Raw genomic sequence first — 15,253 nt, forward strand, 5'->3', positions numbered from 1 at the left:
GGTTGAAGGTGCTTCTATATCCCATACCTCTGAGTGCATCATATCTTTAGACCCTGCTTTACATTTTTCTCAGCGTAATATTTTGTTTCCTAGCCTTTCAGCCGTCAATACTTCCTTTATGCTATCATAGACTATCATAGACAGGGAGAGAGGCATGCATGATGGCACTGGCACTACCCTGAGGAGCGCACTGTCCCTGGGGCAAGGACAGCCTGGTCCTAGGCTGTTTGAGTACCACAGTTTCACTCATTGGATCAGTATCGTAATCTTGAACATCACATGGAACACATGATAAAGCCCAGGCTTTATTATATGTTCCATGTGATGTTCAAGATTACGATTTTGTGTGAGAAGCATACCACTACCGCTCGTTGGTTCAGAGACTAAGAAGCTGCGAAGGAGGAAGAATAAGGAGGAGATTGGAGGAAGCAGCATAAAAAGAACCAGTGATTTTTGAGTTATCCCTAAGCTTTCCTTTATTGCAGCGCTGACCTTAACCCCTTTTTATACATACTGGACTACTAGTACACTTCACCTCTTTGTCTTTGTCTATGGCTAGAAATCCTTGTAAATTTATGTTAACAGAGTCCAGTATCTTTATCATGTTCTATAACTTTGCAGAGTTTAACCCTTTCATGACCTGGCCCAAAAAAGGCCTGAATGTCCAGGCAACTTTTTGTGATTTTGTGCACATGGTGGTTTAGTCACCCTAGCTTTTTTATTTGTTTGACTACCAAAATAATATTTTCGATTTTTTTTTTTTTACTTGACACTTAGATTTTTTTTTTTTGCAATTTTTTCCCCTTTTTTAGATTTAATTTGTAGGAAAATCTCAATTTATTATTAAAAAATATTTTTTTAAATTATAGGTTTTTATTCCTTAAATATAAAAAACACACAAAAATTAATTATTGCAAGGAGTTCCCTATTTTGTGACAATCATTTTCATATATAACATGTATAGGTTTGAGCAAACAGGGTGACTATGGTGACGGTTTCTGTTAGCGACTGCATTTAAAAAAAAAAAATTACATTTTATTTTGAATTTTCTATTATTATGATTTTTTTTACTTATATTTTAATTTATTTTTTGCACATAATATGTTGCCCAGGAGGTCATTGAAAGACCTCTAGAGGACACTGACTTTTTTTTCTTACTTTTTTTTTCACTGTTTCCACTGTATGGCTTCATTCACACGTCCATGAAACACGGTCCGTGAGATACCGGACTGGCATCCTGCTTAGTGCAGGAGCACACAGAATTATTGGTTGCTATGATGCTGTGTGATTTGTGCCACCGCCGCAGTACAGTAATACACTCTTATGATCTATACGAGTGTATTACTGTACTGCGCAGGTGGCACAAAGCGCACGGTGTCATAGCAACCAATGAAGCTGTGCGCTCCTGCACTGAGCAGAATGCCAGTCCGGTATCTCACGGACCGTGTTCCACGGACGTGTAAATGAAGCCTAACTGGGGCATCCACAGGAGCCCCAGTTATAGGGGGAAAACAGCCCCCTGTGGGGGCATTACACACAGGCAGAGCTGATCCGGGTCTCCTTAGACTCTGCAGCTCTGCTCCTGCCCCTGCCTCAGACACCCCCAGCGGTCACGTCTACCGCTTCATGCTCTCCCCAATGCGCTCATACAGCGCTGTCCTCCCAGCACAGGAGAAGGCAGAAGGGGTAATAAACCGCTCCTGTCTTCTCCTCAGGGTTCCCGCTGTGTCTCACACCCGGGACCTGACCTTCTAGATTAGGGGTATGTGCAGATAGGACGTATATATCCAGTGGGCATTCGGGAAGGGGTTAATATAACTTGAGAACTTTTCTTCTACTAGCACAAGTAGGTGGGCACCATATATAAAGGTTATGCTCCTTTGTCGGGTGATCAGTGGCACATTTCCACATATCAGTTTCTGGGAAGGATTTGCTTAAAATGATTACTAGATATTGCACAAGAAAAAAATATACCACAAATAGATTTATCTTTTTATATGTAGAACATTTCAATAGTAACACAATGAATATTCAGGAGCTTAATTTCAGAATCAATGTTTGCTATAAAAGCCACATATACTGTAGGACAACACACAGTAATGCCTTTGTTCTAGTTTGTTGACGGTTCACAGTGATCAAGGATGTGATTGTGCAATCTAACTGTTCTATTTGTTTTACATTTTGTTTAGTTCTGTGGAATAAACATTCAATAAGAAAGACTCCTCACAATAGGACTGTCCTTGTGGCCAGAGGAAGTGTACATAAGGTTAAAAGGAACAATGCAAGCAAAGTAAAATGCTGCATTGTACAAGGACGCAAAACGAGAAAACTGTGCAAACATGAAAAAAGGCTGCATAATTTGAAGGAAAAAAAATTGCAAACCCAATTCCTCAAAATTTCTGTTGTTGTAAAAGCCAGTGAGGCGGCTGAAGGTGGGCTAAGATGGGGGTGACTAATGCCGTAAGGACAGCAACAATCACCTCTAAAGTTACAGAGGGGACATTGCCATTTGGCATTTCCTCTGTGTGCTGCGAATGGCTGGCATAGCATACCAGCCAATAGCAGCACAAAAGGGACATATAGAATAATGGAGCACCTTCAGTATGGAACAGCATGCAAGCAGGGCTCTGTGCTTCTTTGTGCTGTAGTTGACTTGCTGGGACTTGTTGTGCACCACTGTTAACAACAGATCAGATCTACTGCTGTGAGAACTACTAAAGTAATCATCATCATATTGATTGATGATCACTTGCAGCAGCTCCAGGACACCTGATCGCATCTCCTGATTCCCTGTCCCTATCCCACTCTTCCTCCACCTTGTGCACTTTTTAGCTGATGCCGAACCGTCCGTGAACACTTTTTTGTCCCTTTTTTTTTGTCTTTTTTTCCAGCTCTGTATCAATTTTCTGTGACCATGGAGGGTTTATCACGTTTTGTGCAGGAGGATTTTTTCCTCATCTGTGCTCATTTTTTTTTTGCACCAACTTTCCTGTGTATTTGCAACTGCTGAGCGATGATCAGTCTGCATATTTTACTGATCATATCTGTACTCAGTTTTGGTACTTTGTGTGTGTGCGTAAAAAATGAAATAGAGGTAGGTCCCTTGCAGACGAGCGTGTCCAGATTAGGTCCGGATGTGTTGCGAATGCGTTCATTGAAAAATGTGTGAAAAATTTTGCAGGAAAAGTCATTCAGTTTTGTTTGTGATCGCGTTCAGTTGTTCAGTTTTTATTGCGCGGGTGCAGTGCGTTTTGATGTGCTTTTCACTGAATGTATATAAACATTTCTTAGCAACCATCCGTGAAAAACGCATCGCATCTGCACTTGCTTGCGGATGTGATGCGATTTTCATGCAGCTCCATTCACTTCTATGGGGCCAGAGTAGCGTGAAAATCGCTGAATATAGAACATGCTGCGATTTTCACGCAACGCACAAGTGATGCGTGAAAACCAACGCACATGTACACAGCCCCACTGAAATGAATGGGTCTGGATTCTGTGCGGGCGCAATGCGTTCGCATCACGCATTGCACCCGCGCGGAATACTTGCTCATGTGAAGGGGGTCCCTCTTTTTTATAAGGGGGTCCCTCTTCAAACACTGGAGCATGAAGGCCCCCATTTGCACTAAACTGGAAGCGGTGGAGTGGCCTGGCTCCTGCTCATCATCCAGGATAATGTCGTCCTCGTTCTCCTCCCCACATCCACGGACAACACCAGGGATCCCAGATACGTTTAAAGCATGTTCTTCTTGCTCCTCCTCCGCCCGGGCACCATCCTCCTCTGACTCCTCTTCAGACTCCTGTTGTTGACTTGTCTCAGATGGAGTAGCATCCCTGGGAATTCATCAAGCATTGTGAATTCCTCATCTTCCTGCTCCTGCTCCTCGACAGCTTGATCAATGAGACGACACCATGCATGCTCCAGAAAGAAGGCGTAAAGTACGATATCACTGATGGCGCCCTGGCTGCGACTGACCAGTTTGGTGATTTCATCAAATGGCCGAAGAAGTCTGCATGCGTCGCGCATGAGCAGCCACTGGTGCCATGAAAAAAAAACAAGCTCCCCAGAACCTGTCCTGCGGCAGGGTTCGTACAGGTAGTCATTAACTGCACGTTTCTGCTGGAGCAGCCTATAAAGCATATACAAGGTGGAGTTCCATTGCTTTGGGCAGTCACAAATCAGATGTCTGACGGGCAGGTGGTGTGCCGCTGAATGTCAGCAAGGCGAGCCATGGCCGTGTAAGATCTTCTGAAATGGCCAGAGATTTTCCTGGCCTGCCTCAAGACGCCCTGGACCCTGGGTATTTGGCGACGAATCACTGCACGACTAAGTTTAGGACGTGTGCCATGCACGGCACGTGTGTCATTTTGCTCTGATTCAGCGCGCTCAGCAGATTGGCACCGTTGTCGCACACCACTTTACCAACTGTCAAATTGAGCAGTGATAGCCACTGATCTGCCTGTGACCGCAAAGCTGAAAAGAGTGCAGGATCGGTGTGGCTCTTGGCTTCCAGGCACAACAGACGCAGCACAGCATGGCAACGTCTCACCTGGCACGTCGAATAGGTTCTGGGGATCTTGGGGGGCGCAGAGGAAGAGACGGTAGCAGCAGAAAAGGAGGAGTCAGCCGAGGAGGAGAGGGAGGATGGAGTAGGAGGAGGAGAAGAAGAGGCAGGCCTGCATGCAATCCGTGGCGTTAAAACCAAATTGACGGCCGTCAGAAGGTTCACCCAGTGGGCAGTAAAAGTTATGTACCTTCCCTGCAGTGTTTGCTAGACCACGTGTCTGTGGTCAGATGTATCTTGGCACTGACACTGTGTGCCAGAGATACATTCACTAGCCGCTGAACGTGGCCATATAGCCCTGGGATGCCCTTCTGGAAGAAATATTTTCTTCCGAGGACCTTCCATTGCGGTGTTCCAAAGGCCACAAATTTTCTAAAGGCCTCCGAGTCCACCAGTTTATATGGCAGTATTTGGCGGGGTATGCAGTTCTGACAAGCCAGTGGGCTCGGTGATGGGAGGCCATGTGCCTTCTTAAGGCGGTCGTCCCTAGGTGAGTGTTGGGCTTACCATGACTTATGCGTTGACAGCACAGGCAGCAGATGGCAACACTATTGTCAGCAGCGGACACATTAAAAAAAGCCCACACTGCGGAGCCATGTGCCGGTGTTTTGGGAGCATGGTGGATGTTTCGTTCCAGATACATTAGCAGTTTGCTTTTTGCCTCCTGTGCACTGTAAGTTCTGCCTGCTTCTCCTCCCTATCTGCTGCTCCGTCTCTCCCTATGAACTCCCCTCCTCTTCCTCTCTTGTGGGCACCCACGTGACGTCCATCAACACGTCATCCTCGGATTCGTCACCTTCACCACCACTGACATTAGAGATCTCAGAGTAGGCAGCAACAGCGGGGACCACCATCCTTGGGCTGATCTGAGTACTGTCGTCAGACTGCTGGATGGCGACCGTTGATACCTCCTCTTCCTGATCCGATGCTAAGAATGGCTGTGCATCGGTAAGGTCTTGGAATGTATGAGAAAATAATTCCTCTGACTCGAGCGGAGGGGATATGGTGGTGGTTATGGTGTCTTTTGGGGGTGGACATAGCAGAGAGTGAAGAGGGTGCAGATAGAGAGGATGAGGAGGGTGCAGAAGCAGAAGGCTGAGTGAGCCACTCAACCAAGTCTGGTGAGTCCTTTGACGTAATCGCATGCACCTTCTGCAATTTCCCACTTAGGCTCTGGCCTGGTGCACCTGCCCGACCCCTACCAACCCTGTGGAATGGCCTGCCTCTTCCTCTGCCTGTCATTTTCAAAATGACCCTGTGACAAAAGTCCCTATAGAAGAGCAGTATTTGTGGAAGAAGGTATATCACACCCCTGCCTCAATCAGTTTTTTTGAGGGGAAACTGGTAAATCACACCAGTAGAAATTATTTTTTCAAATAGTGTTTGTCACTCTGTGTAGATGCGGTAACACAGCAAAACCGCAGACAAATGCTGCACTACCTACCGTATTTTTCGCCCTATAAGACGCACCGGCCCATAAGACGCACCTAGGTTTTTGAGGAGGAAAATAAGAAAAAATATATTTTTAACCAAAAGGTGTGCTTTTGGTGGGTTTTGAACTAATTGTGGTCTGTGGATGGCGCACTGTTATAGGGGATCTGTGAGTGATGCACTGTTATGGGGGATCTGTGAGTGATGCACTGTTATGGGGGATCTGTGGGTGACGCACTGTTATGGGGATCTGTGGGTGACGCACTGTTATGGGGGATCTGTGGGTGACACTTATGGGGGATCTGTGGGTGACACTTATGGGGGATCTGTGGGTGGCTCTTATGGGGGTCTCTGGATGGCACTGTTATGGGGATCTGTGTACGACAGTTATGGGGGGGATCTGTGGATGACACATATATAGCATCTTATGCTATGTGTCATCCACAGATCCCCTCTATAAGTGTCCCTGTAGTGAATGACCCTTAATACAGGGGGTGCGGGTCGCATCTGCTTTTATAATGACAGCGGGGCCCGTGCAGTGACTGTATTCTACTACACGGGCCCCGCTCACTGTATAATCGTATCTCTAATAGTTAATTGTTATGTATATACCATAATCGTATAATCAACGCCTGTATACTTACAACTACAAGCGATCGGTAGGTAGCAGAGAGGAGGGAGGAGGCAGGCCGGGAGGACGGGCGCTGGCAGTGTGAGTCACTACGTCACGCGCCTGCGCCGCCTGCTTTATTCATAAAGTGGGCGGCGCAGGCGCGTGATGTAGTGACTCACGCTGCCAGCGCCCGTCCTCCCGGCCTGCCTCCTCCCTCCTCTCTGCTACCTACCGAGTGCTTGTAGTTGTAAGTATACAGGCACTGATTATGCGATTACGGTATATACATAACAATTAACTATTAGAGATATGATTATACAGTGAGCGGGGCCCGTGTAGTAGAATACAGTCACTGCACGGGTCCCGCTGTCATTATAAAAGCAGATGCCGGCCCCCAGCCCCTCCTCCCTCACAGCTGATACACCCGCCGCGCGGCATCGCGGCGGGTGTATCATTGAAAATTCAGCAAAATCAGCAGCATTTGCCCCATAAGACGCACTGCTATTTTCCCCCCACTTTTGGGGGGGAAAAAGTGCATCTTATAGGGCGAAAAATACGGTAAATGCGCTATATAGAACATATATTATTGGTATATAACACCCCTGCTTCAATCAGTTATTTGGGGGGCCAACTAGTAAATCACACCAGTAGAAATAATTTCTTCAAATTGTGTTTGTCACTCTGTGTAGATGCGGTGACGCAGCAAAACCGCAGACAAATGCTGCACTACCTAAATGCTCTATATAGAACGTATATTATTGGTATATAAAATCCCTGCTTCAATCTGTTTTTTTGGGGGGCAACTGGTAAATCATACCAGTAGAAATTATTTGTTCCAATAGCGTTTGTCACTCTGTGTGGCTGCAGTATCGCAGGAGAACCGCACACAACTGATGCACAATAAAATTGCACTATAATATATTTTCTATGTTGGAAAGTATATTCTAAGTATATTACACACCTCAGTATGTCACACCTATCGATAGCACACCTACACCAGTCCTTAAAAGGACTTTTGTGGCCCTATTAGCTAGCGATTTGTGTCCCTTACAGTCTGTCCCTGCTTCACACAGCAACCTCTCCCTACACTGGCAAAAGACTGAATGTAATTTGGCGGCCAGATCAGGTTTATTTATAAGGTAGGGGGTATGTCCATGTGCTGAAATGTCTTAATTGGCTGTTCTGTACCACCTGATGGATGTGTCATGGGTCAAAGTTCTTCACAATGTAAAAGAATATGGCAGGCGCGAATATCGCCATATGTTTGCATGTTTGGCGAATCGCGAACGCGCAAAATTCGCCGTGAACCGACTGCCGGGCGAACCGCAAGGCCATCTCTACTCCAAATTACAGTATGGCTATGAGGTGGCACTTCTGAAATTTTTGCATTAAAGTCATAATGCATAGGGCCCACCTCAAAATGACATGAAATTTGACAGTATATTTAAAATCAGGCCTGTCCTCAACCACTTTATTTTATTTTAAAAACTTTTTTTATTGAGAAAAGCATTGACATGACGCAACACAAATACAATGTACGACTTTCGGTGACATCTCTTATACACAACGCAGAAGTCAATGTATCATCAGAAACATCGCACAGCTAAATTGTGCCGAAGAAGAGAAGATGACCTATTGCATCCAGCATCACTAACATAGTTGAACAGTTTTATCATATGCAAAAGAAGATAGATCAACCTTTGCTGGTATGAGCCAGTCAGACCAGCCCGCTTCTTCATTATTTAACAAAACACAAGATGAAGTACAAAGGTGTATAACCAGGATATGCATAGAGGTGATTGAACAACAGGTGAGAGAGAAGAGACATCATCCGCATCTGAAAATAGTTCCTCAGGCTGTTCGACCCACCGACCTAAATTTCTTCCATGGTCCCCATACAACTTCAAATTTATGCGGAGTAGCTGCGTCCCAGTAAGCCAGTTGTTCCAGGCGGTATATCTGGTCACATTTAAGCAACCATTGACCTATGGAGGGCGGATTTGGGGATTTCCACAACATCGCCACTAATAGTCTCGCCGCAGCTAGCAACTGGGAGTCAAGCTTACATTTATGTCCCGTTATCCGGGTTCCCTGTTCATAGCCCAATAGACAGAACTGCGGAGAGGGTGCAATGGTTCTCCCGTGTATTTTAGATAGTACCTCGCAAACCTAGGACCAAAATGGTATGATGAAGGTGCAGGACCACCATATGTGCTTATCCCCCCGCATCCCCTCCAGCACATGGGTGAGGAGGAGGGATACATAGTGTGCAATTTCTCTGGAGTGTAATACCATCGGATCAGTGATTTGTAATAATTTTCCTTCAAGCGAACGCATCTAGAGGTCTTGGGTGCCCCCCGTAATAGAACTTTAACCTCCTCCGTGGAGAAGGTTATTTGCAGATCTGCTTCCCATTTTAAGATAAATGTCGGCTTCTGAGTCTGGGCGATACCTATAAGCGTGGAATATATTTTTGACAGCTTCTTTCCAGGTTCTTTCACGCACAACACCATTTGCTCAAAGCCCGTAGGAACCGCCTCGTCCACCCGATCTAATTGTTTTAAATAACGAGGAGATGGCTAGGGAGGACCAATTAACTACTTCGTTATCTGGGTTATCAGCATAATTATGGAGAATGTCCATGACTAGTGTTGAATCACGTTTACAAGTTTCATTTAGTGAAGCCCTGAAGTCGGGTGAGGAATCCCACATAATGTCCGTTACCTGCATAAGAGATGACATTGGATCCGACAGAAGTTTATCTTCTAAGCTCGAATGCCATATCCTTACGGTGTTACGAGTGAGAGGGTTAACGACACATCTCAGCAGGTCAGCCCTATAGTTCTTCACCAGTACTAATGGGGGATCCTTGACATACAGTAGCCAGTTCCAGTTGTATATCTATTCTGTCTTTAGAGTTCCGTAACCACTCTAATACCCTAAGGCCCTGCATAGCCCTATAATAAAGTTGGAAATCTGGGACTCCCAAGCCCCCAAGTCTCGTAGATTGAGTCGCCTGCGCGTACATAAGTCTAGGTCTGCGCCCCCTCCCCCCATAGGAAATGCGAGGTGGCCTTCCTCAGCCCGGTGAAAAACGTTTTAGGCAGACCTATCGGCAATACCTGTAAGAGATATAGTTCTTTTGGGAGCACTACTGTTTTTATAAGGGTCCTCCGACCGAACCATGAAGTGAAGGGGATATCCCACGATATCATTTGCATTATATAATCCAGATTCTGTTTAACTGGTTTGATGTATGTCATGCTGTTATTAAGTCAGAGCTATGTATGCTTTTCCTCAATGAGGCCAAGATATTAATACCAAGGAAGTGGCTGCAGAAAGAACCCCCAACGCTAAAGGAATGGTTGCTAGAGGTCAAGAAAATACAGAGCTTTGAAAAAATGAGGTGGACTTTAGCTCATAACAGGCAAAGATTTGAGAACATTTGGGAAAAATGGACTACATATCTGACACCAGAAAGAACAAGTTTGATGTTAAATGACTGTGTTTAATTGATTATCTGTCAGACTTGAGTTAATGTACCAAGAGGTCTGTACATAGACCATTTTCCAAAAGTTTCACTAAAATGTTATCTTGACTGGTAACCTGTATTTTTCCTTTACCCGTTCTTTCCTTTCCTTTCCTTTCCTTTCCCCCTCCCTCCTTCCCTACTTTTTCCATGTTTGTCATATTTTATTTGTTCATGTATCAATGACATTATTTCTTATGATATAGATATATGCATATTATTTTTCAAAAATGTAAAGAAATGTTTTTGTTTACTCATTTGGAGTGATGTAACTCCACAGTATATATCTTTGAAATAACCTTAAAAATAAAAAATTTACATATATAATCCAGATGGTTGCGGTGTGAGGGTAAAACCTAAAAAAGGGATACCCTAAGAAGCCCAAACAAAAGGCGACGACCTCTCTAATCTAACCTGCGATTCAGTATCCAAGGTGACGTTGAGCACCTGCGACTTCGTGGGGTTTACTTTAAAGTTGGACATTGAACCGAAGTACTCAAGCAAGGAGTGTATTTCAGGGAAGGCCTCTACCGGGTTCGTGACGATCAGTAGCAAATCGTCAGCAAACGCTGCCAATGTATGCACCTGATCTCGGAATTTCAACCCTTGTATTTTAGGATTTAGCCGGAACGCCTGAAGGAGCGGTTCCATGGAGAGTACGAACAAGAGTGGTGACAATGGACACCCTTGCCAAGTCTCATTGCTAATCTTAAAGGGAGGCGACATTATATTGTTGATCAGTATACGGGCACTGGGGTCGCTATACATGGCCATCACTACTGCTATATATTTTTCCGGTATCTGAAAGCAACGCATTGCCCTTGTAAGATATGCCCAATCTACCCTATCAAAAGCCTTCTCGGCATCAGTGCCGAGAAGGACTAATGGGGCAGAAGTTGTACACGCATGGTGGATTATATTGATAACTCGGCTCGTGTTCATCCTACCTTCCCGTCCCTTCACAAACCCCACCTGCTCCATGTGTTAAGGTTCGGGAGGAAGGGCTGTAACCAAAGCACCAACATCTTGGCTATCAATTTCAGATCGTTGTTAAGCAAAAAAATAGGGTGGTAGCTAGGACAGGCCAAGGAGTCTTTCCCCTCTTTCAGGATAATGGTTATCTGTGCAGCAAGTGTGTGCGGATGGAGGTGTTTCCCTTCCCCTAACGAGTTACACACCGTGAGCAAGCGAGGCAATAACACGTCTTTGCATGTGGCATAATAAAACATTGGCAAACCGTCCGGCCCAGGGCTCTTATGTAGCGGGGAGGACTTCAATGCTGCCTGTAGTTCTTTTAGTGTAAAGGGCGCTTCCAACGCCTGTGCCTGGGCAGTAGTCAATGTAGGAAGCTGCAGCGAACGTAGCCAGCTGTCTATACATTCAATCATGTCAGCCTCCTCCTGTGGACCACCAGGTTGTCTGATGTTATATAGTTGTGCATAGTATTCAGAGAACCTGTTGGCAATTTGATCAGTACGGAATAATAACTGGGCAGACGAGGATTAAACGCTGTGTATATAAGAATTGACTTTCCTTTTCTTTAATTGAGCCAGCATAAACTTCGACGCTTTATCACTGTGTGCATAATATTTGAATTTTGCTGAAAAATAGACCTTTGCAGATTTTACATTCAACAAATCTTTTAATAGAGAGCTGCAGGATATCTGGGGTTAGAAGTCTTTTATGTAGTTTCTCCTTATCCTGAATTCCTGCCATTAGTCGCTTGATTTCTGACTCTCTCTTTCGCTTAACATGTGTCCCTAGTGAGATGAAATGACCTCTCACAACCGCTTTGTGGGCCTCCCATATTGTACCCGGTTGGACATCCCCTATTTCATTAAACTCAAAGTATTCCCTGATTTTCCCTTCAATCTTATTCTTATTATCTGGGTCCTGCAATAGAGTCTCATTTAATCTCCATAACATGTCCCCTTTGGGGGTATCTTTCAACTGAAATCTCAAAAAGGTGGGAGCATGGTCCGATATTGTTATCGGTCCAATGGAGGAGGCCCGACAGCAAGGCAACAGCAAGGCGGACACAAAGATATAATCTAGCCGCTGATAAGATGAATGGGCTGGGGAGTAATACGCATAGTCCTTAACTCCCGGGTGCATAGCGCGCCATCCATCCACCAGGCCCGCCTTAGTAAGGTTATTTCTAATATATTCACATGCCTTTCCAGACAGGGATGATCTCTCCCCCCCCCCCCCCCCCCCCGAGGTGTCTACAGCTGGAAACAATGCGACATTTAAATCCCCCTCTAAAATAGAGATCCCTTCCACAAAATCTTGAAATTCCTGCAGCATCTTCCAGATCCACGGGGCCTGTGCACTATTTGGTGCGTAAAAACTTCCAAAGGTATAGACCTGGGCGGCTATTACCCCCTTGATGAATACATATCTCCCCTCGCTGTCAACCCATGTCGAACGCACCTCCGAAGGAAGCTTTCTATGCAAGGCTATGCTAGCACCCCTAGAGGCAGAGTCAGGTGTTGTACTATGGAACCACTGATTGTATACTAAATGTCCCAAACGTGGGACCCGTCCTGTCTGGAAATGTGTCTCCTGCAGAAGTAGAACGTCTGCGTTCTGTTTTTTAAGCATATGACAGATCTGGCTTCGTTTAGCAGGTGCGTTCATTCCTCGCGTATTAAAAGAGCAAATATTGACTACAGCCATGGAGAATCAGTAAACGGCAGGTAAGCAACAGACCTCCCAAGGGCCCATGTAGTTGGATCAGAGGGGTCAGATATGTCTCACGGTTCCCCTCAGTCTTCCCACCATAGCCTACGGTCATCTCATCCCTCACACCTAAACCATGTAAACCGAACATTGCATAGAAACAAATTACATATACAGTACAGACCAAAAGTTTGGACACACCTTCTCATTCAGAGTTTCAAGAGTTTTCTTTATTTTCATGACTATGAAAATTGTAGATTCACACTGAAGGCATCAAAACTATGAATTAACACATGTGGAATTATATACATAACAAACAAGTGTGAAACAACTGAAAATATGTCATATTCTAGGTTCTTCAAAGTAGCCACCTTTTGCTTTGATTACTGCTTTGCACACTCTTGGCATTCTCTAGATGAGCTTCAAGAGGTAGTCCCCTGTAATGGTTTTCACTTCACAGGTGTGCCCTGTCAGGTTTAATAAGTGGGATTTCTTTTCTTACAAATGGGGTTAGGGCCATCAGTTGCGTTGAAGGGAGAAGTCAGGTGGATACACAGCTTATAGTCCTACTGAATAGACTGTTAGAATTGGTATTATGGCAAGAAAAAAGCAGCTAAGTAAAGAAAAATAAGTGGCCATCATTACTTTAAGAAATGAAGGTCAGTCAGTCAGCCGAAAAATTGGGAAAACTTTGAAAGTAAGGGCTATTTGACCATGAAGGAGAGTGATGGGGTGCTGCACCAGATGACCTGGCCTCCACAGTCACCGGACCTGAACCCAATCGAGATGGTTTGGGGTGAGCTGGACCGCAGAGTGAAGGCAAAATTGCCAACAAGTGCCAAGCATCTCTGGGAACTCCTTCAAGACTGTTGGAAGACCATTTCAGGGGACTACCTCTTGAAGCTCATCAAGAGAATGCCAAGAGTGTGCAAAGCAGTAATCAAAGCAAAAGGTGGCTACTTTGAAGAACCTAGAATATGACATATTTTCAGTTGTTTCACACTTGTTTGTTATGTATATAATTCCACATGTGTTAATTCATAGTTTTGATGCCTTCATAGTCATAAAAATAAAGAAAACTCTTTGAATGAGAAGGTGTGTCCAAACTTTTGGTCTGTACTGTATATCCATCTTGAACAGGTCTAATAGGGAATAGGCATCTTGTAACAGGCGATAACAGCTGCAAATGATACCCTTCCCAAAAACCGGAGTAACTAAGCAACATTTGAACAGTGCTCCTGTGAGGAGCAGAAATGTTCCTCTAAATAGAACCATATAGTGGTGGGTGAAGGCTGCCATCTAGAGGGGCATTTGTGGGGAGCAGGCAGTATAGATTAGCATGAGCAAATAGAGCAAGTAGCATAATTCAATGTGAAGAATATATGCGCTGAGTATATATCAGAATAATTAACTTAGTGAACAGAGACAAGATATATTAGAATAACACTAATTAAACAAACCCGGTACATTTTGCCTTAAGAACAGCTTCACCAGGGTCATTGTCGACCATGGATACGGATTTCTGTCACAGAAATAAAGATGGCAGCGGGTCTCTAAAGGCCTCATGGAGAGAGTCACAGTCATTACCACCCCTGTAGGTCTCACCGCATCCATGGTCTCAGGAGAAGCAGATCCCGTTTGGAGGTTCAGGCATCCCTCAATCAGGGTCAGTTGAAGCTTTCCTTGGTGCGGAGTGTCCTGTTCGCCTCCTGTGTCTCTGAGGTTTTGTCGCTTTAGCTGGTATCCACGTAGGCGGCAGCAGCAGAGCCGGGAGATCTGTTAGCTCCTGCACAGGGTTCCAATCAGGAATCTGGAGATCCACAGTTCCCAAATGATCATAGATCCTTTTTAGGTCCGCATGAGATCGCAGCACAATCTTTCTGTCTTGGGCACTAATAAGCAGACCAAACAGATAAAGCCATCTGTAGAGGATTTATCGCTTCCGCAAAACATCAAGCAGTGGCTTTAACAGTTTCCTTTTCTTGAGTGTCATGGGAGAGAGGTCTTGATATATAGAAAAAACAGCCCCAGCATATCGAATGGATGGCGAGGACCTTGCTGCTTTCATAATTTTCTCCTTTAGAGAACAACTCCTTCATCCTGGGATGAGCCCAGGAGATCTTTAAAGAAATTTATTAACATGGGGATTATAGCCTCCGGTTGGATAGCCTCGGGTAAGCCCTTTAGCCTCAGGTTATTGCGTCTTCCCCTGTTATCTTGATCTTCTATGAGGCTATATAGGAGGTTCAAATGTGCTTGGGCATGATCCAGAGTATGCAATACGGATGCTTCATAATCAATCATGGCGGCTTGAGCGTTCTCTACTACCAGAACTCTTTCACCCAGTTGATTCAAGTCTCTCTTGAAATCTTTTATCTCATGTGTAATGGGCTCCAGGGCTTCTGCTAATAGCTGCCTCATGAAGTTTCTGGA

The 15,253-nt window shown here is 44.9% G+C and overlaps 1 protein-coding gene across 9 annotated transcripts in view; it reads right to left on the reverse strand.

Moving 5' to 3' along the window:
- Window positions 1–15,253, reverse strand: part of CFH (complement factor H) — a 1,589,177-nt gene that overhangs the window by 725,444 nt on the left and 848,480 nt on the right. The window lies entirely within an intron of this gene.

This window comes from Bufo bufo, chromosome 9, assembly GCF_905171765.1.
Source record: "Bufo bufo chromosome 9, aBufBuf1.1, whole genome shotgun sequence".
NCBI lineage: Eukaryota > Metazoa > Chordata > Amphibia > Anura > Bufonidae > Bufo > Bufo bufo.